This window comes from Pinus tabuliformis, chromosome 3_2, assembly GCF_031772625.1.
Source record: "Pinus tabuliformis cultivar Carrire ecotype Pingquan chromosome 3_2, CPIR1, whole genome shotgun sequence".
Classification (NCBI taxonomy): Eukaryota; Viridiplantae; Streptophyta; class Pinopsida; order Pinales; family Pinaceae; genus Pinus; species Pinus tabuliformis.
In genome coordinates, this window is record NC_142302.1 from 975,575,517 (window position 1) to 975,603,466 (window position 27,950).

The following is a 27,950-nucleotide window of genomic DNA, read 5'->3' on the forward strand; positions in this document are numbered from 1 at the left end:
TTATGTGATGCCCTAGGGAGCCTACTAGGGTTACGACTTAGAAAAGAGAAAAATGAGGTGAAAATAATTTTCGTTTTGTGATCCCCTGGGGCTAGACTAGTGCCTAGCCTATATGGAGAATGGAGTCAGCATGATTCAATATTTGGAGATGCTTATACCCAATCAAGGAGTTCCCCAACAACTTCGCATGGCCCTAGGAGCAACTACTACGTTACTAGGGAAATTTATACTTCTTTGATGTCTTATCAAGGTAATTATGAATAATCATATACCCTAAGGACATTCATTCACTATACTTTGCATAAACATATGAACAGTCTCTCACAAAGACAAGATAAAACAAATTTGCATTTCATTAGGGCAGCTACACCAACGTCATGAGTGAAATTTTTCCATACATTACACAAGTGCAAAACATGAGAAAGAAACCATGTAAAAGTCACAAGTATAGCGAAGTTTTCCAATCACCAATAGAGACAAAAATGAAAGCTCCAAGATAAAGACAAGTCTTTCCAAACATCGAAATGCATTAAACTTGCAATTTGTCCATCAATAAGGCTAGCGAAATTCTCAAGAAGAGATACTATCTCTTCTTATCTATCTTATCTTGCATGACAATAGATGCATCTTTCACGAACTCTTCTTTTACCTTTCTTTACTTATTGCTTCCTCAAGATCTTTCATAGTTCCTTTATCATAGGAACCATAGTTGCCAACCCCTCATATTCTTCATGAGGTTATATTATGTTGATTTCATCTTTGTCGATATGTGGAAGAGTTCTAGGCACATTGACTACATGCCATCTTGCATCATTCTAATGGAAGAGTTTCTTCTTCTTTCATCATCCTCATGAGATAGAGCATTCAATCATTTGATATGCAATTATATGATGACATGACTTTATCTATCTATTACCATATATATACATACCTCTTCCTTCTTTTGATCATCTAGTCTTCCTTCTAGCAACTTCCTTTCCTTGCTTGAAGATGAAAGTAGTACTTCAACCAACTTGACATGCTGCACTTCTTTGTCACCATACCTTCATCCTTCTAACCATTGGATCCCACACAAGGTGGAATGTAGACTTTTCTGCGAGACGCTTCTTCTAAGTAGAGGTGAACCTTCTAATGAAGATTCCAATGGAGGACCTTTGATAATCCTCATTCTACAAATGCTTCTTCCTAATGATGATGATGTATGATGATCTCTTTATCTTTTATCTTGCTAGATGACTTTCTCCAACCATATAGATTGCTACTTCAACTATCCTTTCATGCCTCTATGATGATGTCATGCATCCTATCATACTTGTGATGTTTTCTACTTTTACTTGCTAACTTCAATGTACATGAAATTGTGTGAGAGACCTTCTAGTAGTGGAGGTCTATCACTTCTTCCTTCTTTGACTTCTTCTTTTCAGGTTCTTCTACTTCTTCGGTGACATGGGATTCATTTCTTTCCTTTCTCTTCTTGTTGTCCTTCTTGAGTTTAGGACAATTCCTTTTGAAATGCCCATATTCATTACACTCATAGCATTGGATCTTTGACATATAAATTCTCTTTTGAAACTTCTTTCGAGGCTTAAATTTCCTAAATTTTCCTTTCTTCCTTGTCGATGCTGCATATGATTGTGTTTGTTCATTTGATCCAACATCTTTCTTTGATTTTAATCTGTATTCTTCAATCTTGCATAATGACCAGAGATCGCTGAATGGAGTGGTTTCCTTCTTCCCATAGATGCTTGATACAAAATTCCCCCATTCATCAAGTAGTGCATTGAGCACAATGGTGGTCATCTCTTGATCAGACATTACTTCTCCAAGTTCTTGTAATTGATCTTTAATCTGAGATACCTTCATGAAATATGAAGCTATCCCTTCTTCCCTTGAGATTTTCATTTTGTATATTTCGGTTCTCTTCGATATGATTTCTCCTGCAGTGCTTACAGAAAATAGTTCCACCAATTTGTCATAGATCTCCTTCGCTGTCTTCAACTTTGCAACATAAGGGATGAGAGGATCCTTGATTGACACTATGAGGATCCTTTGTGCCCTTATTTCTCCTTCGCTCTTGTGATGGTTTGGTGATGGAGCCCTTTACGTATTCAATAACTTCATTCTCCATGAGAATTAAATCAATTCTCTTCTTCCATGCAAGGTAGTTCGAGGTCCCAACCAATTTATTGTTTTCCTTGCAGAATGAAGTCAATTGATTTGAGGATTGAGACATAAAAATATAGAATACTTGTCAAGTGAAGATGCTTCTTGATGATGATATCTTCAACTTGATGTCCTCTTTGATGATGATGACTTCCTTGATGATGTCTTCCTTCTTCAAAGATGACAATGTTTCTTTTTCAAGAGAGGGAGATTGCCTTGTTGCCTTGATCCCTTTGATGATAAAGTTCTCTTCTTGCTTTCTTTGGATGTAGAAATGTCGAATGTGGAGACTTCAAGATGCTTTAAATATGTTAAGTCCTTGAATGGAGGTAGGGTCTTTGAGGTCTTCTTCTTCTTCCAAGTGATGTGATCCTTGTCATGTGATTGGTATTCCTCCTTGATGTTCTTTGTATTCCTTGATGCTCTTTAGTCTTCCTTGATGATTTCCTTGCGTTCAGCCCTTGTGTATCCTTCTTCAATTGGATGATCTTCTTCAAGCTGCCTTTTCTTGTCGTTGTCACCTTAACTCAGATACCATGTTGAGAAATCTAGGGGCAACTATATTAGGTGATTTCTCTTAGTTTGTTAACTGCTTGTGATGTTCTTTTGTTTAACTTGAGGTATTTGTTATTAACTTCTTCTTTCACTTGATTATTATTGTGTTCTCTATCATCAAACAACTACCAAACAATAAAATTCAATGAGACAAGAGGACACAAATTGTAGGCTGCTAGCTAGAGCCAAAACCTCTCCTCTTGAGAGGAAAACCCACAAGAATACTTCTCTTTTTATAGAATGTTCAGATGATGAATTCCAAAACATATGACCCTTCACAAATACCCCTCCAAGACCAAGTCAAACCTCTTCTTGATGAATCTCTCTTTCTCAAAGTCAACGATAGACAAATTACTTCAATGCTCCAGATTTCGGCTTCACTTCGTAAGTTCGGTCATGTTAAAATTGGCAACTAGGGCCAAACTCCATGTGGGTCATCTTATTTATGGCAGCTAATATTTTTCTTGGATCCCTCTCATCGAGAGGAGTAAGATTGATCTAAAGATCATCCGATTCCAATAAGTATTCATGGAGTTATGAATTTATTTGTGTTATAAGCCAATTCGTCAAGGTCGGCCAACAACCAAATAAACCCACATGTGCTCAACGTTTTAGTATAAAAGGAGATGACTTGAGAGTCATTTCTCACACACACTTCTATCTTGATTTCTCTCCACTTGTCTTGGGTTTTAGTGGAAGAGAAATCTAGGAGTGGAAGCCCTAGATGTTGGAGGATTGAGGCTGCCCTAGTCGCAGTCAAGAAGAAGAACACTGCCCTAATCTAGAGGACGCAGTCAAGTGAGAAGCCCTAACGCTACAAGGAGGACAGCCCTAGTATCTACGCTATCAAGAAGAAGCCCTAGCCTATACGTTGGCCTCTACGTAGCCAAGAAAGAGGCTGCCCTAGATAACGTGGGAAAGAGAGGCTGTTTGGGTGCTCTTGTAGGGAGGAAGGCCGCAATTTGAAGCTTAGGGCCACAACAAGAAGAGGCAATTCAGCGTGGGTGAAATAGGGCTGTTCTGAAGCCATTTCAGGAAGACTGAAGGGATGAAAGGAGGCCGAGTATCTTGCTAGAAGGCTGAGGAGAAAGGGAGTTGTTTGAGGGCTCGTAGAGGGTGGAACAGTCCTCTAGAAAGGCTGTCGCAGGCCTGTTCTAAGGGCTGTAGGATGCCATTGTAATGAGAGGAGGGCAGAGCCATTATTAAGGGCTAGAAGGCTGCCCAGAATTATAGCGAAGGGGACAGCCTTCCCTTGGAGGACAACCGCATTAATTAAGGGCAAATTTGGGTAGATTTTAGGGGCTGTTTGGCTGGGTGTGTAAGGGCTGCCAGATGCCCTAACTAGTCACCACATAAGCAGCAGTGAAGGCAGCATTGGAACAACAATGTTGTGGACAACTAGGCAATGGAGCATGGTGGAACCATGATGCATGGACAACAAGACAACAAGGCTGCCATATGCCCAGAACAACAATGTTTTGGGCATGACTGTTAGGTACAACAGTGCAGCAATACAACTAGGACAGCTAGGCAATGGTACATACATATTTGGAGCAACGTAAGTATGTTATGTTGCTGTAGGGACAACAACAATGCTGGGTTGTTGTAAGTATATTGAGATAACAAGCCGTGATGGGACAACAATACTAGCAGCAATGATATTGTGCCACAATGTTCAATGGGACAACAACATGATGAGACAGAACAATGATGGGACTGCCATGTCATTGTGCAGCAGTGGCACAATGGGACAACAAGCATGGACAACATGGTGCAACATGGCAAGCTTGGACAACATGGCAAGCATGGTGCAGTATGGAAAGCATGGACAACATGGATAGCTGTGGCAAGCACATGAGACATGCTGTATGACAACATGGTTCAACCATGGCACATGGGACAACAGTGCAACATAAGGTGCAACATTGTGATGATGGGTGCAACATGGTGCAACACGGTGAGGTGCAGCATGATGACGAGATGCAGCACGATGATAGGTGAAGGAGTCACCTTGGAGAATCAGTTGAAGCAGCATGTCTTCAACTGATCTCATGTATCATCTTCTTAGAGATGATCTATGCTCTCATCTAGATAAGTCAAAGTGTTGACTTCTTTACTCTCTCTCTCTCTCTTTGCTGAACTATTGAAGAACATATAAGAAGAATTGATCAAGGGTTTCCCCACATTGGGGGTTGTCCCTGGCTAGCGCCACATCTTGTGTCCTCTTGTCTTGGCTTGTCTTTTGCGATTTATGTTCTATCTACAATTTACTTTTATGCTGATGTGATTGTTAATCTGGAAAAGATATTGAGCTAACTGTGAAAATTGAAATAAATTGCTCTAAGCATAGAACATACCTAAAATTAACATGGTATTAGAGCTGAGGTGAAGACAATGCCCAAGCAAGGGTGAAAGAGCAATCATCGAAGACAGTTGGGAAAGGACAAAATGATCAATGGATTCCTCATCCCTCTTCAAATTCACCAATGGTGAGGTCGAAGTAGAGAATATTATCAGAATGGCGCAGCGGAAGTTTCTGATGGCCTACCTAAAGATCACTTCAATGGGAAGTCCGGATCTAAGGGTGGAAGGAAAGGCAGATGCCTTGGTTGTAATAAGTTCGGCCATTATGCGAAGGAGTGTCCGATGGCAGGGAAACATCACTTGATGATGATAACAATCATTCCAGGGACATCTTCAATGATTAGAGGAATGACAGGTAATGCAGGTCATCAAGGAAACGACTGACTCTTCAGAGAAAGCAAGGAACCCCAGGTATGAAGAATCAAATGTTGTTTCTGATAAGATAAAGAAGCGTTATCTTGTATTGGCCCTCTCCTTCAGATTCTTTGGGAATCTGGCTTATTGATTGTAGTGCTTCAAGGCACTTCATCGGATAGAAGGGTGCTCTCTCTAATTTGGTAGAGATGGAAACAATTGTGGGATTATACTTGGAGTCGATGCCACCTATCCCGAAAAGGGTGTAGGGAATGTTACCCCTCAATTGAATGAGGGTAACTCGATTCATTTACGAGAATCTCTTTATGTACCTGATCACAAGAAGAACCTGGTGTCCATATCGGCAGTGAAAGTCAAAGGTTTCAGGATGGTATCCATCGATGGAAAGGTACGTGATTGAAAATAGAATTTTCTAAGATGATTTTACTCATGGGTTTAGGGTTGGAAATTTGTATCAAGTTGCAAGATGGTCCATTGGGGACCATGTCAGTTGTCACATCTCATCTATAGCACTGGAGGTCTACTTATTATGGGGCCCTACTCGATGTGAGTCAGACGGTGACAGGGATGCCTGAATTCAAGAAGAGCATGAAAGTACATGTTCGAGATGTACCGAAGGAAAATCTTACAAGGGGACCATTCCCCTCGTGTAACAGGTCCACAGGTTTGGAACAACCCGAGGGGTTTGAGATTCATGATCGGGAATATCATGTGTGCAGGTGGAAGAAAGCCCTCTATGGCTTGAAGCAAAACACCCCGAGCTTAGTATGAGAGGATTGATAGCTGTTTGATGAAGCTGAGATTGACTAGGAGTGAAGCCGATCCAAACCATTGCTTGAAGGTAGTGGATGGTAGACATCTCATACTGACACCTTCTGAGGATGACTTATTTCTGACAAGTGCAGACCCTTTCATGTGTAGAAGTAAGAGGGAGTTGGATTCCGGATGTGGAATGATAAACTGCAAGCTCGTGACTACCTTGAGGATCTTAACTTTCAGAAGTTATATGGTAGTGATGCTGGACCTGATTTGGGAAATGCCTCTGAGTTTCATAAACTCATTTGCATTGATGTTCTTGGTGAACTTCCGTCCGGACATATGTTTTGCAGTTAGCATGATGAGCTCATATATGGTTGAGCCTCACTGGATTGGTGCTAAGAATCTTCTGAGATATCTTCGGGGCACAATCTCTCATGGATTGAGATACACTGCCGGAAATGTGAAGCTGCATGATTATTCGAATGTTGATTGGGCAGGCAGTGTGGAGGATCACAAGAGCACTTCTGAGTGTTGGTGCTCTTTGGATTCTGCTTTGATATCATGGATGAGTAGGATGCAAAAGTCGGTTGCTACGAGTATGATCTTGTGTGAAGCTGCCTGGTTGTGGAAGCTCTTCAGCAAGCTGTTTGTACACATGACGGATACCACCATGATCCTCGGTGTCAACCAGGGGGAATTCGATTGTTGAGGAATCCTGTATTCTATGACACCGAGGGGGAATTCGATTGTTAAGGAATCCTGTATTCTATGATTGCTCCAACAGATAGACATCAGATACTACCTTATCTGGGATATGGTACGTCGATGAGCAAGGAGGCTCCATCACATTGAGACTGATGTACAATTCGCAGACATTTTGTGAAAGCCCCTGGGAAAGGTCAAATTTGTGAATTTCTCGAATGACTTGGAGTCGTTGAGAGACCCTCTTATGAGGGTCTTGCATGTTGCATGCATTGAGCTCTGGGAGCTCTGGGGGGCTTGGGGTACTTATTGGAGCAACCAACGACCATAGGGCGGCTCACCCTCCCCTAATGGTGCGCTGTGTACAGGGTGAATGGCTAAGCCTTCCCCTGTGATACCCCAGGGCGACTTAGGGACAGGATGAATGGTTCTCCTGTCGAGGCATCCTACACATGCAGTCTGGGACTCACGGGAAGTACCTCTCATCTGGCAAATGAGTAGGGAAATGGGGTTAGGGATCATAGTAGTACTATCGATGGACGCATCGTTGTGTCTACCGTACTCACTATGCTAGGATGACCTCCATTGATCTGGGATCAGTATGAGTGGTTTGAGACACTCTCTTGTGATATTGATCTGGGATCAATAAAACTAACTTCAGGTTAGTAGAGAATGGTATGAGACATTCTCGATCAATTTTTCTTCTTCAAGGTTCAGCAGAGCAGAGCTCAGAAAAGCAGAGCTCAATAGAGCAGAGCTCAGCAAAGCAGATCTCAGCAGAGCAGAGAAGAGCTCAGCATAGCAGAGCAGTGCAGGGCACTGATGGCAGAGATAATACAGTGGGACATATGGATCAATGGATGGAGTTCTCCCTAGTTGAGAGGGAGTGTTAAAATTGGCAACTAGGGCCAAACTCCATGCGGGTCATCTTATTTATGGCAGCTGATATTTTTCTTGGATCCCTCTCATCGAGAGGTGTAGGGTTGATCTAAAGATCATCTGATTCCAATAAGTATTCATGGAGTTATGAATTTATTTGTGTTATAAGCCAATTTGTCAAGGTCGGCCAACAACCAAATAAACCCCACATGTGCTCAACGTTTTAGTATAAAAGGAGATGACTTGAGAGTCATTTCTCACACACACTTCTATCTTGATTTCTCTCCACTTGTCTTGGGTTTTAGTGGAAGAGAAATCTAGGAGTGGAAGCCCTAGATGTTGGAGGATTGAGGTTGCCCTAGCCGCAGTCAAGAAGAAGAACGCTGCCCTAATCTAGAGGACGCAGTCAAGTGAGAAGCCCTAACGCTACAAGGAGGACAACCCTAGTATCTACGCTATCAAGAAGAAGCCCTAGCCTATACGCTGGCCTCTACGCAACCAAGAAAGAGGCTGCCCTAGACAGCGTGGGAAAGAGAGGCTGTTTGGGTGCTCTTGTAGGGAGAAAGGCCGAAGTTTGAAGCTTAGGGCCGCAACAAGAAGAGGCAATTCAGCGTGGGTGAAATAGGGTTGTTCTGAAGCCATTTCAGGAAGACTGAAGGGATGAAAGGAGGCCGAGCTAGAAAGTCGAGGAGAAAGGAAGTTGTTTGAGGGCTCGTAGAGGGTGGAACAGTCCTCTAGAAAGGCTGCCGCAGGCCTGTTCTAAGGGCTGTAGGATGCCATTGTAATGAGAGGAGGGCAGAGCCATTATTAAGGGCTAGAAGGCTGCCCAGAATTATAGCGAAGGGGACAGCCTTCCCTTGGAGGACAACCGCATTAATTAAGGGCAAATTTGGGTAGATTTTAGGGGCTGTTTGGCTGGGTGTGTAAGGGCTGCCAGATGCCCTAACCAGTTACCACATAAGCAGCAGTGAAGGCAGCATTGGAACAATAATGTTGTGGACAACTAGGCAATGGAGCATGGTGGAACCATGATGCATGGACAACAAGACAACAAGGCTGCCATATGCCCAGAACAACAATGTTTTGGGCATGACTGTTAGGTACAGCAGTGCAGCAGTACAACTAGGATAGCTAGGCAATGGTACATACATATTTGGAGCAGCATAAGTATGTTATGTTGCTATAGGGACAACAACTATGTTGGGTTGCTGTAAGTATATTGAGATAACAAGCCGTGATGGGACAACAGTACTAGCAACAATGATATTGTGCTACAATGTTCAATGGGACAACAACATGATGAGACAGAACAATGATGGGACTGCCATGTCATTGTGCAGCAGTGGCACAATGAGACAACAAGCATGGACAACATGGTGCATTATGGCAAGCTTGGACAGCATGGCAAGCATGGTGCAGTATGGAAAGCATGGACAACATGGATAGCTGTGGAAAGCACATGAGACATGCTGTATGACAACATGGTTCAACCATGGCACATGGGACAACAGTGCAACATTAGGTGCAACAGTCATGAGGTCCAGCATTGTGATGATGGGTGCAACATGGTGCAACACAGTGAGGTGCAGCATGATGATGAGATGCAGCACGATGATAGGTGAAGAAGTCACCTTGGAGAATCAGTTGAAGCAACATGTCTTCAACTGATCTCATGTATCATCTTCTTAGATATGATCTATGCTCTCATCTAGATAAGTCAAAGTGTTGACTTATGTACTCTCTCTCTCTCTCTCTCTCTCTCTCCCTCCGCTGAACTATTGAACAACATATAAGAAGAATTGATCAAGGGTTTCCCCACATTGGGGCTTGTCCCTGGCTAGCGCCACATCTTGTGTCCTCTTGTCTTGGCTTGTCTTCTGCGATTTATGTTTATGTTCTATCCGCAGTTTACTTTAATGCTGACGTGATTGCTAATCTGGAAAAGATATTGAGCTAACTGTGAAAATTGAAATAAATTGCTCTTAAGCATAGAACATACCTAAAATTAACAAGTCACCGCTAAGATCTGTGCCTTTCGACCTTTTTGAAATCCTTGCAATTTCGCACGTGTGGACAGCCTATCGCAGAATGAGGGTGCTTTTCTTCTTCGCTTGGCTTGATTCACTATCCTTGATCATTCGACATGAAAAACTGATCTTCTTGACATCCAACTCGACTCCTCTTGATGTGACTGTAATTTGGTCAAACTACAACAAATTGATGCCTTAATAATTTCGCACGTGTGAGGTGAAGTAGCTTTAAAAACAATCCAGTTCTTCCGCTTTTTATTCTCCTTCCCTTTGCTGGTTATTCTTGTGCTTCTTATACTTCAATGAACTTGTTGGATACTTTTTACAAATGAGGTCGAGCTCTTTATATATAACTTCTTCATGGTGGTCGAATCGCTCTGTTCATGAGGCCAACTTATCGCTGCTTGTAGGCCGACTTCTCTTATGCAGGCCGACTTGTCTTGGAGGGTGACTTTGACACAATTTATGACTCAAATAATTTTTCTTGACATAATACAAGTTGCCCAATGGGGGTCTTTACAGATTACAATGACTCTTCTTGACTTAATGACAAAACCTAGAAGCACTCAATGGGTGCTTGACCTAAATAAAATAATCTTGAGCATGAAATCCATGTTACAAAAATAATAATAATAGAATTTATTTTTCTCTTTACATCAAATACATAAATTCATGATTACATTAGACATTATGAAGACTGAACCTAATTACACATTTCAACACACGATAAGTAAACACAAATACTCGACTATACAATGGAAGGCCCACCTTCAAACATACGATCATAGCAGGCCCACCTTCAAACATATGATCATAGCAGATGGGCGAGGGAGCATACAACTGGCTCGAGTGGCAGATTTAGTGGAACATCCAGCTATCTGGTGGCTACAAGGGGCTGCTGGCTGAGGACCATCTAGGAGAAATTTTTTCTCCTATGGATACTACCCACGGGTGGTGGGTAATAGGTTTCATGCTCAAGTTGATTCATTACTAAGTGAAGCATGTTCTTCATGCTTCTAGGGTTTTTCATGAGTCAAGAGAGTCATTATCATTTGTATAAGACCCTTTTGGGCAAGTTGTAACATGAAAAAGAAATGATTTTTGTGTCTAGAAGTAGAAAGACAAATTGTCTTCCAAGACCAAGTCGGCCCAGTCTAGGAGAAGTCGACCTAGAAGAGGCCTATTTGACCTCTTAAAAGGTGTATATATATAGCATGAGACTTCAACTCATTTGGAGCACTACCAAAGTTCGATCTGCAATATTATAAGAAGGCAATTGAGAGCAAGAAAACTAGGAAGAAAGGAGAACTAAAAGAAAAGGAAGAAGACTTGAAAATTTTAGCTTTTCTGTCCACACGTGCAAGCGAAATTAGGGTTTCTATGCAAATTACAGGTTTGAGAATTGTAGGCAAAGTTGTAGACCTAAATAGAGGGCCAAAATTTTGATTATTGTAAACTTTGAAGAGGTTGAACTTCGTTGAATTTGGTAGACTTTGTCTTGTTTGAAGGAGATCAATTAAAAGGCTGATTTGGTGCGTGTAGGAGGTCTTGACTTTGGTATTTGGGTCTTGGATTTCTCATTTGATCTAATTTTATAAGAATAAAAGAGATTCTTTTTGGGTCTTCCCCTTAGAGGGGCTTTTCCCTAGCTTGGAGCCTATATTTTGTGTCCATTGTTTTTATGATCTTCATGGTTTATGCTATTGATAATTGTTTAATGAAAAGAATATAACACAGTATAAAAGAAGATAACATAAGTTCACAAGCTTTTATCACGGATAAGGAGAATTGTTTAAATAATTGCCCTACTTGATTCTCCAACAACATGGCATATCATCGTCAAATAGTCGCTGGTAGGGGTTGTTGGTTGGCTATCAAATGTAGGAGGGAAGTTTTCTCCTATGGGGTTACCCATTTTGGTGGGTAACAAGGTAGATATGGGATTTGTAGAAAAGATGGAAGTGGCCACAAGCTACTCTAGGCTGGAAAAATAGGTTGAAAAATGCTTCTTTAGATCTGGGCTGTGCTCTCTTTAGTAGTTGTTTCATTGTCTTTGGGAGGAGGACTAAGACCCTCTTCAATAACATTTAGTGCACTATACATTTCCATAAACCATTCAACAATGGATAACCATTGATGAGGATCATATTTGCTCCAACGTTTGCAAAATGTTTCCAAAAACCTTGGAAAAGATGAAATTTCTCCCTTGTGTTGAAGAATGTAACTAGGTTCGGTCTTCATAATTGTATAATGTAATTATGTGTCAAAATAAATTTTATTATGAATTATTAAAGCATGGGTTTCATGCTTGGGTCAATTATTTTTAGGTCAAAGCCTCCATTGCAGGCTTCTAGGGTTTATGTCAAGTGTCCTTGCCCATGTCATAATGTAAAGAACCTTTCTTGGGATTTATCTGTCAAAGAAGAAATTTATTTTATTGTATTTTAGGTCTTCTAGAACTCCTCCACCAAGTCGGCCTCAAACAGAGTAATTTGACCTCACAAGAAGCCTATATATTGGAGCAACTCGACCTCATTTGGAGAGCAAGTCAAGCAAGTTCGATTTGCAAAATATTGTAGCTGGAAAAGTGTGAAATTCCAAGGAAGAGGAAGACAAGTCTAAGGGAAAGAAGAAGGTCTCTTTCAAGGTCAAGAATTCGATTTCTCTGTCTCTCATCTCACACGTGTAGAGTTCTGGAGTTTTGCTGGAAGGCCGAAATTCTGCAATTGTTGGGGAGGCCAAAATTCTAGAATACCTGTCTCAAAAATTTTGCTGCTAGATCAAAGTTCTGGATTGAAGCTGCACTTTGAAGGGCTGACATTTGGAAGACTAAGAAAAGGATATTTACAAGGAGGAAGGGCTGATTTGGTAGAGGAGGAAGGTCTAGAGTCTTGGTCTATCTCATCTTGTTTTTGAATCTACTGAAGGAAGATTTTGTTGACTGGGTTTTCCCCTATATAGGGGTTTTAGCCCTGGCTGTCCGCCTACATCTGGTGTCCCTGATCTTCATGTTTTGCTTTTGATAATTGCTTGATGAAACAAATATAAAAGAAGAACATAAGAAAGTTAATAAGAACATAAGAATATCACAAGTAATTATCAACATAAGAAAATCTTTCTGCCTTTTTTATTTTCTAACATGGTATCAGAGCTAAGGTAAAGAAGGAGAAAAATGCAGCCTGAAGATCTATTGAAGGAAAAAGGAGATTAAAGGAAGATCATTAAAGGGATCATATAAAAAGACAAGCCTACTATCTACAGGAACCATGACAAACTCAATGAAGGCAGAGAACAAACTAGAAGGAGCCTCCAACTACAGGGCTTGGAAAAAGAGAATAGATCTCATTCTCGAAAAGAACAAAGTCTTAGATCTTGTTGAAGGAAAAGTTAAGAAGCCTACTGATGAATCAAGTAATGCAAATAAAGTGAAGTTTAGAGAACTTGAAATCATGGCTATGAATCTAATAGTGGATGGAGTTAAGGATAACTTAATTCCATACATATCAAACATAAATTCTGCTCAAGAAATGTATGAGGCTTTCTCCAAGTTATTCACAATCAAGAACATTGGTCAAATAGCAAGCCTCAAGAATGAAATAAGAACTATCAAAATGACAAAGGATGATATTGTTTCATCATACTTTATAAGGATATCTAGCATCAGGGATGAACTTCAAGCAAGATGAAATTGTCCCAAAAAAGGAGCTCGTAATTACTGCTCTTCTAGGACTACCTAAATCTTGGATGTCTTTGCTTCAGGACTCAATAGTTGGAAGGATATGTGATCCGTAAACTGCCGTGGATATTCCATTGGACAGTTCGTCACAACATATCTGGTAATATTATATTAAAAATCTGAGATTCTACTTTATTACAGTTTTATTTATTTTTTAGATCTATAGATTTTATTGTAATTAGTGCATGCATGTAAAAGGGAATTAAGCAGAAAAGTAGAGAACGACAAAATAAGCTCACACACACATAAGACACAAGATATGCTCTCTGGGAAACCCTTTTGGGAGAAAACCCAGTTGGAAGGTAAGACCGCTTCGCTCTCTTTCTCTGTCTGGAAATATCGTTGCAGGTACAAAGAAGTAATGCCTGTGGCCCTTGGGCTCTTACAATGCACAAATCCTCTCTGTGTGCTCTACCTCCCATCTCTCCTAGCTATCTTTGCTCGGCTATGGAACAAAATGCTCTAGAAAGAATGGAATGCCTCTTCCTCCTAGTGGCATGGTTATAACACAACTCGATAACCTACTAGTGGTTAAGTTTGACTACATCAATTCTTAACTAGAATTACAAAATAGACTCTTCTAGAGCCTTATACATCATAATCACGTGCCTAGCCCCTTTTCCATGAATAATGGGGGTTGATGCGACATCCTCCCGAACTATAGGTGTGAAAACAGGAAGGCCAACTTCTGAGTGGCATAACTTTTGCATACAGACTCTGATTGATGCGCTTCTTGCGCCGTTGGAAAGGTCTCTGTGTGTAGAATAGCATAAAAAGGTGCGGCACTAAAGCGACAAAGTTTTACCCCCAAAAAACGTGTTTGATGCCTCAAAACGCTCCCGGAAGGTTTCAGACCCCATTTCGCCAAACTGGGTCTCGTCGGTAAAAACGGTCCCGTGAGCTGATTCCTCCACTTTTTCCACTCCAAATGCATCGAGATGGATGAAAAACATTATAATGATCCAATTCAGATCAATATGCAAACATTTGAGCAAATGTGGAATGCTTGTTTCAAGAAGAAACCAGAATGTCAATGGTAAACAACAAAAAGGAAAATGAAGAAGAAGACACCTCAAATGCTTACTCTGCTCATCACAAAAAGAAAGGAACCTTCAAGAAGTTCAATGGAACAAAGAAGAAAGTGGACCTATCCTAAGTTGAATGTTACAATTGCCACAAGATGGGACATTACCAGAGTCATTATCCCGAGAATCCAAGAAATAAGAAAAAAATAGGGATCAAGCAAATGTCGTTGATGAAGCTCCATCTAAGAAGAACAAGACTGAAGAAGAATCAGAAGTCAAGGACTTATACTACTAAGTCCTCCCTTACACATATCCTCCCTTGGTCTTCTATTCTAAGTTTTGAATTGTTTTCCTTTATGTTTTGATCTCTAGAATTTGTAGGTCTAACAAGTCTTGTTAGAACACCTTTTATTTTGATAAAGTTGTAGTTATCCCTCAAGATTGGATTAAGAAGGATCCCTCACCATTTTACCAAAGATAAATATCTTACTCCTTGTCTTATCTTTTATGCTTGGTTTCCCTCTCTTATCAAAATGTGTTTGTATTATATGCTAATAACCTTTCTCTTTATATTTTTCCTTAGCTAGGAAAGCTTGCTAATTGCTCAAGGATCATGGAGAAGACTTCAAAGGATAGACTTGAAGTATGAAAGAAGTTCTATTGAAACCCTTCAAGCATTAATGTCCTATAAGGTTTGTTAAGAAAAACAACCCAAGGTATGTCTTAGCCTTCAAGCTATGTTACAAAGTTCTCTTCATATAAGGTACGGTCATTCTTCCTTTAATTTTTGTTCTACATTACTAACATTGTTATGTCTAAGGTTTTGAATCTTAAGAGATTCTTGCTTTGGGTGATTAATCATTAGATTGAATCTGCCCTCATTATATTTTGATCATTCATATGGAACCCTAAAAGGTTCTCTATAAAACCCTAACCTAAGGGTATGTCTATAGTTATGAAACCCTAGTCTACTTAGGGTTAATGATGAAATCTAGAAATTCTATTCTCTTGTTTAGAGTCTTGGTATTGTTATAATAAAAAAATGGAAAACCCAGTCCTTTAGGGTTTGCTATCCAAAGTTGTGTATTTAATCCCTAGATCTTTAGGGTTTATGAGCAAAACCCTTATATTATTTGTAGTAAGATCCTAGGAATGAAGCCCTAGGTGTATGTTCATTTGTCTGATCGAAACCCTAGTCTAGTCAAAATCGCTGGATGTCTAACTTTAATCTATTGATATTTGTGTCTTGGGTTTTCCTAATAGATATTGTTGTGATATGCTTATGCATGATTATGAAATCCTAGATATGTTAATATGCTAACCTAATTGTTGATGCTCATAGTTTCTAGATTCTAGGGTTTGTAACTAAGCCCTAGAAGAAGTTTGATATTCTAGGATATGATGATATTATTTCAATATGATGATTAAATCTAGGGTTTGAAACAAACCCTAGTAGAGTCTAAATTGTATAGTAGAATTGTTATTTGATTGAATTGCTAATATCTAAGGCTTTGTGTCTCTAAGATGCAATCTAGGGTTCGTAATAGTAGAATCTGTTGAAGAAAGTGTAACAAGGTTTGGTCTTCATAAATCTAATTTTGATCTTTGTACTTGTAAAAGAAAAGAAATATTATTTTTGTAAATTATAAAATGAGTTTCTTGCTCATTACATAGGTCTAGCACGTGTTGAAGTGTTATAGGAAAGTCAAAGAGTCAATGTCATGTATAAAGAGCTCTTCTTGAGCATATGTAAAATAAATATGAGTCAACCTAGTGTCTAACAACCCTCCAAAGACAAGCACAATCCTCTTGAAGAAGTTGGCCAACAAATGAATAAGAAAACAGTCATGTCGGCTCAAATAAGATGACACACCTCTTTGTTGGTTCAAGTCGGCTAAATATGGAGGATGAACTACTATATATACCCAGCTAGGGTCTACGCAAAAGATGGGTACAAAACTCGAATGTCTCTGAAATTTCAGATGAGTTACAGGAAGTACAGTGGCTCAGAATCTCAGATAAGTGCAGTAGTTCAGTGTTACGAAGGGAGAAGGATCTCTGTGTTTTTCGGTGATGTCTCATAGTCCTAATGAAGCAGTCCCAGTCTTGGCATATGTGTAATACAAATCTCTCAAGTATTACACTCTCGGCATAATCAATGATGGAGAAAATACAATAACAGTCTTGACATACCTATGATGAAGAAGACCTCGGTGTAGGAAGAAAAACACAGTCTTGGCATAGTTATGATGATCCCATAGTAACATGCTCTGTCTCGACATCCATTCTAAACGCTCTCATGATCTCGGCATAATGATAATCATGATGTGGACATAGTGACAAGGTAGATCTCGGTGCAACTCTCATACATATAGAGACCTCATTGATAGAGTGATGATCTCAGTGAGAGTGCAACAATCATCTAGGTGAAGGTGCAACAATGGTACAACTATAATGCAATAATGATGACCTTGGTGAAGCAACAGTGATGAAGATGATCTCAACAGTGACAAAGAAGAGTCATGGTCTTGGTATTCGTCAATTGGAATCTGTATAAGAAGAATTTTGTGCGGGTTTTCCTCTCAAAGAGTGAGAGGTTTTGGCCCTGGCAGAAAGCCAACACCTTGTGTTCTTGTCTCTTTGTTTTGGTAGCTATTTGATGAACTAAAAGAAGACACACTCTAATAATAACAAGTGAAGATTGGAATAAGAAGAAAAGTTAAAAACACCTCACAAATAGTTATCATGACTAGAAGAATCTCATTAACTCTAATTGCCCTAGATTCTTCGACATAATTTGTCATATATCTCTATATTAAGGCTCTAGATAGAATGAGACCGATTTCTTGATTAAGTTGCCTTATGTTATAGTCTAGGGTTTGTAACAAAACCCTAGCAAGAAGTTGAAGTTTAGAAGTATGTGTCTCTTGCTGATTATGAACCTAACTAGGTTTAGGTATTTGATGTCTAAAGTCTAATGCTTCCATTATTGTATTAACATGATTATGATATAGTTAACTTCATGCTTCTATATATGTATTTGGTTGTACTTGCTATTAAAGTTTTGCAGGTACACAATCTTCAAGATAATGAAGATGTCCGTATAAGCATGATGAAGAAAGCTATAAGGATGATGATGACCTTAATGAAGTCGTGAAAGGTTGAAGCTTCTCTGATGTTATAGAAGAAGAAAATAGTTGATCTCCCTAAGTTAAGAGGGAGCCTGGATAGAAGAAAGGGTATATCCCCCCAGTTGAGAGGGAGGGCACATTATGACAGTGAACAACTTGAATTAAAGAAAAGACTTGAGAAGATCTGTGGATGCATTTGGTGCTGTTGAAGAAATGGAAGAAGAAGAAAGCTTCCAACAGATTATATATGAATAACCTGGTGAAGAAAGGATGATCATGATTATTGAGGACCCCAAAGGTTTGTGTTTACTTATATATGTATTTGGAAGTTTATTGCCAATTGGGGTTTGTACAGATGAATCTCTCCACAAAAATGGTCAAAAACATGCTTGGACAAATAGATATATCTTGTTTATAAGGGAGAGTTGAAGCATCTAATGGTGGATGCTTGGGAGGACATCTGGCTGGCCTATGTGTGTTTGATGTCCTGATCCCGAAGAGGGAGGGTGGCGTTGGTCTTGGAGCTCTGACCTTGGATACACACCTAGATCCCTGGGTTGATGGTTAGTTAGTAAGCCTGATGGTACCTAGAGTGGTTGAAAACTTTAGTCCATCTTAGTCCCACCCAGATAGATAACCCTAGTCAAGTATCTAGTCTGTGGCACTAAGTGTGCCTGAACTCTTCGTAGTTCATGTGTTTTTGAGATCTTCCATGTATATATATATATATATATATATATATATATGAATACCTCCCTAGTTAAGAGGGAGTGTTGAAGAATGTAACTAGGTTCGGTCTTCATAATTGTATAATGTAATTTATTTGTCAAAATAAATTTTATTATGACTTATTAAAGCATGGGTTTCATGCTTGGGTAAATTATTTTTAGGTTAAAGCTAGTGTTTTAAAAATTGGCCTAGCCGAACCCTTGCCCGAGTTGGCTCAGTGCAAAAACTGGGCCAAAGGCCAATTTGTTACCGAACAGGCCGGTTCAGTAACAGACCGACCGACTCGAGCAAGTCTGGCTTACACTGTCCGAGCTAGTCAAACCTGGTCAGTTGCGGAAAATGGAGGGAAAGCAGACTCCAAAGTTGTTTTTTTTTGTTTTAGGTTTTTTGCATGTCCATCTAACCTCTCCCAAGCCTATAAAAGTTACCCAACCCCCTCACATTTCCTCACAACTATCTCATTGCATTTGTGTGAGCATTTGTGAGGAGTTTGTGAAGAGTTGTGGAGTTGGTTTTTGGAGCAACAGTGAGGAGTCTCTTGGGCAATCATTGGAGTAACAGTGAGGAGCTTCTTGGGCAATCATTGGAGCAGCATTGAGGAGTTGGTTTGTTGGAGCAGCATTGAGGAGGCTAGAGCCTAGAGGTATTTTTTTTTTCACTTCTCAAATCTGCCTTTGCTTGTGTTTTTTTTTTTTGCAAATTTGGAAATTGAAAAGAGTAATTTTTGTAAAAGAAATGAACATTGAAGAGTTGTTGTTTTTTTTTCTTTTCATTTTCAGATTTGTTTCCTTTCATTTCCAAGTCCAAATATCAGAAAATGGCTCCTAGAATGAAAGATGCTGCTTGGGCATATGCTGAGATGATTGATAATCAAATGCATTGCAAATTTTGTCATAGAAAAATTAAGGGAGGTGGAGGGGGCATTCATAGGCTGAAACAACACTTGGCTAGTATTAGAGGCCAAATTTCTCCATGTGCAGCACTAACAGAACAAATTGGGGATATTAGGAAGGAGTTGCTAGATAAATTTGAGAAGTTTGAGGAAGAAAAAGCTAGGCAAAAAGAAATAGAGGCTGAAATTGGGAGGAAGAGGAGTATAAAACACATGATGGCTGCCAACCCCAATTTTGATTATGAGGGCTCTTCATCTATCCCTTGCACTAATGCATCCAACCCCTTTCGCTATGTTCCTCCCTCTTTGGAGTCTATTCAAGAAAAGGGTAAGGGTAAAATTAAAAAGAAGGGTGATATCAAAAGTTATTTCACACCCTCCTCTCCCTCTGATAGTGCACATGGTCCTCAAGCTAATAGAAGTCAAATGCAACCCACTTTAGATGACCATTGGAAGAAAGAATTGAGAGAAACTGCCTGTGATTACATAGCTAGATGGTGGTATGATGCTGATATCCCCTTCAATGCTTCTCGTTCACCATATTATGAACCTATGTTTGATGCCATATTTGTTGCTGGAAAGGGCTTCAAAGGCCCTACTATGCATGAGTTAAGGGGATCTCTTTTGCAAAAAGAGGTTTTGTCCATTGATGAATATTTGAAAGATTTCAAAAGCTCATGGGCAAAAACAGGATGTACCATCATGTTAGATGGATGGACTGATCAAAGGAACCGTACCATCATAAACTTTCTTATCTTTTGCCCACAGGGAACCATGTTTCTAAAATCAGTGGATGCATCTAATAGGGTGAAAGATGCACACTTCTTGTTTCAACTTTTGGATGAGGTTGTTGAAGAGGTGGGGTGGCTAATGTTGTTCAAATCATCATAGATAATGCATATAACTATGTTCTTGCTGGTAAAATGTTAGAGGAAAAACACAAAACCATCTTTTGGACCCCATGTGCTGCACATTGCATAGACCTCATGCTTGAGGATATTGGTAAAATAGATTGGATCAAGAACACTGTAGAGCATGCCAAAAGCATAACAAAATATATCTACAATCACTCATGGATTTTGAACTTGATGAGGAAACACACAGGGGGCAAGGATATTGTTAGGCCTACCATCACTAGATTTGCAACTCATTTTTTGACATTGCAATCTATGCTTTCCCAACATAGAAACTTGCAAAGGGTGTTTTCCAGTGATGAATGGAATGAATGTCAATGGTCTCGCAAACAGGATGGCAAAGATGTGAGAAAGAAAGTTAATGAAGAAATATTTTGGAAAAAGGCAACAGAGATTGTGAAGGTTGCTGAGCCACTGGTTAGGGTGTTGTGCTTGGTGGATGGGGAAAGATTGGTTATGGGCTTCATTTATGAGGCTATGGATCAAGCAAAGGAGCAAATAAAGGCAACATACAAGGATAGAGTGGCTAAGTATGGGCCCATTTGGGAAATCATTGATCAAAGATGGAACAATCAACTCCATCGCCCTATACATGCAATTGGGTTTTTTCTGAACCCAAGGTATCATTATAAAGCTCTGGAGGTAGAAGCTTTGACTGGGGAGGTTAGAGATGGATTGATTGACTGCATTGACTGCGTGGTCCCTAAGGAGAGTGACCAGTTGGAGATACACCGACAGATCACTTGTTTCAACAGAGCCATAGGTACCTTTGGCAAGAACCTAACAAGGATTGTAAGGGAAGCATATGAGCCAGGTAAACAAACAATTTCAATTTTCAAATTCTTATTTTGTTAAATTGTTTATAATTTGAAAGTTGGATATAATTTGTTGAGCTAACTCATTACACAACCATTTTTTGTAGCACAATGGTGGGAGGCATTTGGTAGCCATTGTCCTCAATTACAGAAGTTTGCAATCTGTATTTTGAGTCAAACTTGCAGTGCTACTGGGTGTGAGCGCAATTGGTCTGTCTTTGAGAGGATTCACACGAAGAAGAGAAACCATTTGGAACAAAAACGGTTAAATGATCTAGTCTATGTCCAATACAACCTTTGGCTAAGACGCAACCAATTGCTGAACAAAAGACTTGATACAGATCCCATTGTGTTGGAAGATATTGATCCAACATCAAATTGGGTAGTGGAGAGTCATCCAACAGAGTTTGATTTTGATGAGGATATTGGTCTTGATTTGGATTTACAGATGGAGGCATTAGTTGAACATAATGTTCAGTTAAATGCAGATCCACTAGTACTAGGCCTAGCCCCAAGTCCTCCAGTTGCAGGCACTTCCTCTACTAAGCCATGATGCAAGCACATAACTCGTCTATCTCAGCGTGCAGTTGCTGTGCTTGCTAGTGCTACTACTTCTACAGTTGCAGTTGGAGATCGTGATGAGGAGGAGGAGCCATGGGTTTCCCCATCTAACTCTAATTCAGAGTCTGAGCCAGATGATGTTGGCTTCTCTAGTAGTAGCCAATAGTGACTAGTGACTAGTGCGGTGTTACTTTTGTTGTAGAGGCCATTTAGAGCCTCCTTGGTTATGTGTTTTTGTTCTGATCTCTATATATTACATGTATTGGACAATGCACTGGGTTCCATTTTGATATAATGGATATATTCATGAGCCTACTTTGATCATATGTTGTCTTCTCTCTATATTCTAATGCTTTGTGTTTGGAAACATGAATGAAAATCTTTAAAATTATGTTTTTTTATAAAAAAATAAATATTTAATGTATTTTTTACAAAGACCGAGTCATTGAAATCAACTAGGCCGAGTAAATACTGAGTCAGAGTCGGAGTCGAACCTCGACCGGTTCGGAGTTCGAGTCGGAGTTTTAAAACATTGGTTAAAGCCTCCATTGCAGGCTTCTAGGGTTTATGTCAAGTGTCCTTGTCCATGTCATAATGTAAAGAACCTTTCTTGGGATTTATTTGTCAAAGAAGAAATTTATTTTATTGTATTTTAGGTCTTCTAGGCCTCCTCCACCAAGTCGGCCTCAAACAGGGTAATTCGACCTCACAAGAAGCCTATATATTGGAGCAACTTGACCTCATTTGGAGAGCAAGTCAAGCAAGTTCGATTTGTAGAAGATTGTAGTTGGAAAAGTGCGAAATTCCAAGGAAGAGGAGGACAAGTCTAAGGGCAAAGAAGAAGGTCTCTTTCAAGGTCAAGAATTTGATTTCTCTCTCTCTCTCTCTCTCTCTCTCATCTCACACGTGCAAAGTTTTGGAGTTTTGTTGGAAGGCCGAAATTTTGGAGTAGTTGGGTCGAAAATTCTGCTGCTGGATCGAAGTTCTGGATTGAAGTTGCACTTTGAAGGGTTGACATTTGGAAGACTAAGAAAAGGATATTTACAAGGAGGAAGGGTTGACTTGGTGGAGGAGGAAGGTCTGTGGGTCTAGAGTCTTGGTCTATCTCATCTTGTTTTTGAATCTACTAAAGGAAGAGTTCGTTGACTGGGTTTTCCCCTATATAGGGGTTTTAGCCCTGGCTGTCCGCCTACATCTGGTGTCCCTGATCTTCATTTTTTTCTTTTGATAATTGCTTGATGAAACAAAGATAAAAGAAGAACATAAGAAAGTTAATAAGAACATAAGAATATCACAAGTAATTATCAACATAAGAAAATCTTTCTGCCTTTCTAATTTTCTAACACCTTGCCAAGACATTTAAACCATATCCTTGCATTATTTTTTAGGCTAAATGCAAAATTCTTCATGTCATCTTCATAAATGATTTTCTGATTTGCACATAATTCAAAGAATGTTGAAAGATGGCACACAGATGAATCACCATGTCGATGGAAAGTTGGAATTTCCTTTATATATCAAGTTTCTAATGGGGAACCCAAACATTTGAAAAATCAAAAGGAGCATACCACTCAACCATCGTCGGGGGCAATTCCATTTCTTTTTCTTCTAGGTCTTCAATATAAGGTTGAAAATGAAATATGAAGTGAATGTTGATCATATCTTATAAAAATGCCAAGGTGGAGTTGCCAATATGAGCTTGCTTCAATGAGCCTTCACAATTGGTAGATGTACTCATCTTTACACCCAACAATATCTTGAAATGGTGTAAGGAACAAAGGCTTTGTCCCTTCATGGAGTCACCACGTAAGAGGAAGATCTTCAATAAAACACTCACAACTATGCCATTTTATTTCACAAACTACCCCAAAATGTTACCCGCTTAACTTGTGCATAATGATAAAAGCCCTATTTTGCATTGTGCAAAAGAAGGACAACTGTTAGGATGCTCATCACTGTCACCTCAACAATCTTTCCTTTGTACTTTAGGCCAACTCTCCAACTGAAGGAGGGTTATTTTCAGTAGTATTACTAAGATAAAGCAATGAAGAAAAAGGTGAAGTTGAAAGTAAAGTGGGGTTTTGGAGTTTTTAGGATTTTTAGAATAAATGATGGAAGGGCATAGCCAAATCCAACTAGGGTGATGGAGTCAAGGTGAATCAAATGGCTTATGAGATCAAAAAGAAACCCTCCAAAAGGTTGGTGAATCAAATGGCTTATGAGGTAAAAAAGAAACCCTCCAAAAGGTTGGGCCTATTTCGTCAAGGTTTCAAGTTTGAGACTTGTTAATTTTAGATAACAATGGTATGTTCTATGCTTAAGCACAATTTACTTCAATGTTCCTTTAGTAATGACAATTTCCAATTCTATCTAGTAGCATTCACATTGACTTATAAACATTGACAGTAAATGCAGATAAAACATAAAATCATATGCAAAAGACAAGCCAAGACAAGAGGACACAAGATGTGATAGATGCTAGGGACAAACCCCAATGTGGGGAAACCCTTTGATCAAATCTTCTTATTATTCTTCAATAGTTCAGCAAAGAGAGAGTATACAAATATCATAAGTACAAGCCCAAAACAGATCTGCCAAATCAGCAGACAAATCAACAGTCAATGCAGCCCTAACCAGAAAGTCAACGGTGGTCAAAGTTGCCCCAAATCAACCTGTAATCAGCTCGGTCAACAACAGAATAGTACGACCTCAAGAGAGGGTCAAAGTCAACCCAAAACAGCTCGGTCAACCCAAACAATGCTTGCTGTAATTTCTGCAGTCAAACAGAAAGTCAACGCTGCAGTCAACATGGTCAAACTGTCCCCAAATGCCTCGATTTGTTGCCAAAGAATGCGGCCTAAAAAGATTGAAGTTCTGGCCCAAAACAGAAGTCAACGCTGCAGTCAAAGTACCCAAGTCAACACTGCCCTAATCATAGAAAATTTCGGCCTCCAAAAACAGTGTTCCTTCCACATGTGCGAAGAGAAAAGAGCCTCCAAGTTGTACGAACCAATCAAGAGAGGAGAGAGAAGATGATGTGATGAGATGAGTGAGTGTCCAAATGAGAGAAGGGTCACTCCTATTTATACAATTCATTGAGGGTGAGGAGACCCATCCATTGGGCTTCATGAGCCTACATTTGACTGAGGCCAACCTTGACAATTTGTCCATGAGAAAGAATAAATTCAAAATTCCATTTCTGCTTGTCAGAATGAGATGATCTTTATATCAAAATTGTACCTCTCCGAAAGAGGAATCCAATGCAATAATCATCTCCATCATATGAGCTGTCCTAAGGTGGAAGTTGGACCTAGTTGCCAATTTTAACAAGACTAGAATCAAAAGGAAAGATAATCTCTCACCCAATGAAAATAAATTATGAATTTCAAGGTGTACAAGAAGGGAGATTCAGTGGAAGAAAACCTTCACCACCAAAGATCAACTAAGACTTGATAAATTTACTTAGTACTTCAGCCAAGGAACCATAAGGAAAACAAAGCATGACACCAAATAATCACCAAATCAACAAAGGAAGAAATAAGGACAAACACTAAAACCGCTTTTTTTTAAGTGATAATATTACCTGTCAATAGATTGATCTTGAAGGCTTGCAGACAGCTTGAGAATTTCACCATTAGATCCTTATGCACCAAAATAAACCCGAGTAAAAGGAGCTTAAAGAGTCGAGGACATTCATCCACATAGAAAGAAACCTTTACACCATAAACACCCCAAGAAATATATGTCAATTAAGCTCCAAGGAGAGAAATCTCCTAAAAAATCCAACTGAGTGATAATGAGGAAGTGCATATCTTTATATGGAGTGATGCTAAACTTCCTTTATAATAGAATAATATATTATATTTTCTCAAGTGATTCATTGGATCTACCCTAAGAAAAGTAAAATTACAATTAACTAGGCTAAGACAACTATAAAATAAAGTGGCCAAGCCACATGTACAATGAGCAAGAGGTATTAAAACCAACAAAGAGAGGGTACCTCCTCCAAGCAAAGAAAATGATGCCTCAAGGTGCCACATCTAGCCTCCAAAGGTTTTTCAAAACAATAGATGGTCAACATCCCCTTATGTGAAATTTTATCTATTGCAGCTACTGGAAATTATTCTTGTAACTGAAAATTAAATTATGCAGTTTATTTGCTACGACAAACAATGAATAAAATCACAGCTGCAATTTTCACCATAAAAATACTGCGGAAAATAAAATACTGGAAACTGAGAAATTCTAGGACACACATAAGAATTTTGACACAGTTATTTTTGGACAATTGTCCTCAGAAAAACCCAACTTGGGAAAACCGGTGCAACAAATGAGGGTTTTATTATTAATCTTCAGCAACAATTCTAGGTACAACAATTTAGATGCCCAACTAGCAATCTAATATGAGGAAAATATTAGCAAAAATGTTGTGAGATTTTTCTCTCGCCCCACAGCTATTTTCTGCCTTCGAAATTGCCTCCGTAGCCTCTGCGCTGAGCTCCCCGCGTCACCCTTTGTGCAGAGCTTATGCTGGCCCTCTGCAAATTTCAGCCTTCCTTCCTTTGCCTCTTCCAGGGACTGGAAATCTTCCTCCTGAAATGTTGCTGCCCTCCTCTTCCACCTGCTACTCACCCTCTGGCTCTATCTTCTTTGTTGAGCTGTTGCTACTGAGAAAATCGAACTGCCTAGGCAACTGAGTATCTGCATTGGTGTATTCTCCATCACCACATCGACTTCCTCTTATAATCCACTGTTGGAGCACCAACGACCAAGATTAAACTTAATCAATGGCTAGGATCATCTTTGAATCGATCCGTGTGAGTTTCTAGATGATTCTCACCTTATCTCAATTAACACTGATTAATTAACCATATTCCCTAAGTTTAGACTTAGGAAATATTTAAAAATCGGTTAATAATCTAATTGAGACACTTCTAGGCAGAATTTCTAGAAACGATTTTCTGGGTTTTGGAGATCTCATGTATTCTAGCCTCTCCACCAAATTTCATGGCTAGAACACATCTAATGCTACAAAAACTAACACTCCCTCTTAGCGAGGAATGTGTTCTAGTGCTACTGCACACCCTGTCTCTGCATCATCTCCTGTCACACTGCTGATGTCTGGCCATACTTCCCACCAACCACTGCGCAACTTTGATATATGCTGCATCTGTGCTGTTGCTGACACTGCTATACTGCTGCCAACATTGCATCTACACTGCAACTCCCTCTCATCTGTTGCTGTTGCAACTGCAACATCTGCAACTAAAAAGCATCCAAAATAGCCTGTCCTTGCTACTGAAACGAGTTCTCCACCATACCCATCTGTTCTCTAAAATAGAAAAACTTAGCTCTCCCTAGAGCTTTTGTGAGTATATCTACAACCTGCTCTTCTGTGGGAACATACTGTAGCTGGACTGCTCCATGTTGTACACAATCTCTGATGAAGTGACACCGAATATCGATGTGCTTTGACCTGTCATGAAACACTGGATTTTCAGAGAGATTTATGCAACTCTGATTATCACAATAGACACTGGTTGCCTCCATCCTTTGCCTAAACAAGCTTACTAGCAGCTTTCGAAGCCATATAGCTTCACACGTAGATGTGCTCGCTACGATATACTCTACTTTTGTAGAGCTCAGTGCTATTGACTTCTGCTTCCTGCTACACTTTGAAACCTTCCCCGATCCAACACTGAAGCAGTACCTGGAGGTACTTTTCCTGTCCACTGAACTGCTTGCCCAATCTACATCTATGTACCCACAAAGTCTGACGTCATCCCCTCGAGTATATTTCAACCCATACTCGACTGTGCCGCGAATATACCTTAGAATATGCCTTGCTGCTGCCCAATGTACCCTCTTCGGTTCTACCATGAACTGACTAAGGGTATTGATTGCGAAGCAAATATCTAGCCTAGTGTTGACCAAATACATGAGAGATCCAATGAGCTATCTATACAAGGTGGGGTCGACATCCTTGTCATCTGATGCATCTATCTTCTTCCAGTTGGTAATCATGGGCGTAGACATGGGTTTGCAATCCTGCATTTTGAACCTCTTCAGGATATCTGTCTTTCTTGCCCAAGGAAGATATCCCCATCCTTCTGCCACACTTCCAATCCTAGGAAATAGTGCATCAACCCTAAATCCTTCATGTCAAATTCTGCTGCCAGGTTCCTCTTGCAGTCCTCTATGAGCCTTGATGATCCTGTCAAAAAGAGATCATCCACATACAAAACTAGAATGAGTGGCTCACCCTCTACCATCAAATAGTAAAGGTTGGGATCTGCGTCACTCTTGACGAATCCCATCTG

At 39.7% G+C, this 27,950-nt stretch overlaps 1 protein-coding gene and 1 pseudogene across 1 annotated transcript in view; both read left to right on the top strand.

Moving 5' to 3' along the window:
* LOC149183892 (Pyridoxal-5'-phosphate-dependent enzyme family protein) overlaps nucleotides 1–27,950 on the top strand; it is a 134,975-nt gene that overhangs the window by 24,430 nt on the left and 82,595 nt on the right. The gene's annotated exons all lie outside the window — the stretch shown is intronic.
* LOC149183893 (uncharacterized) overlaps nucleotides 4,149–27,950 on the top strand; it is a 48,606-nt pseudogene continuing 24,804 nt past the window's right edge.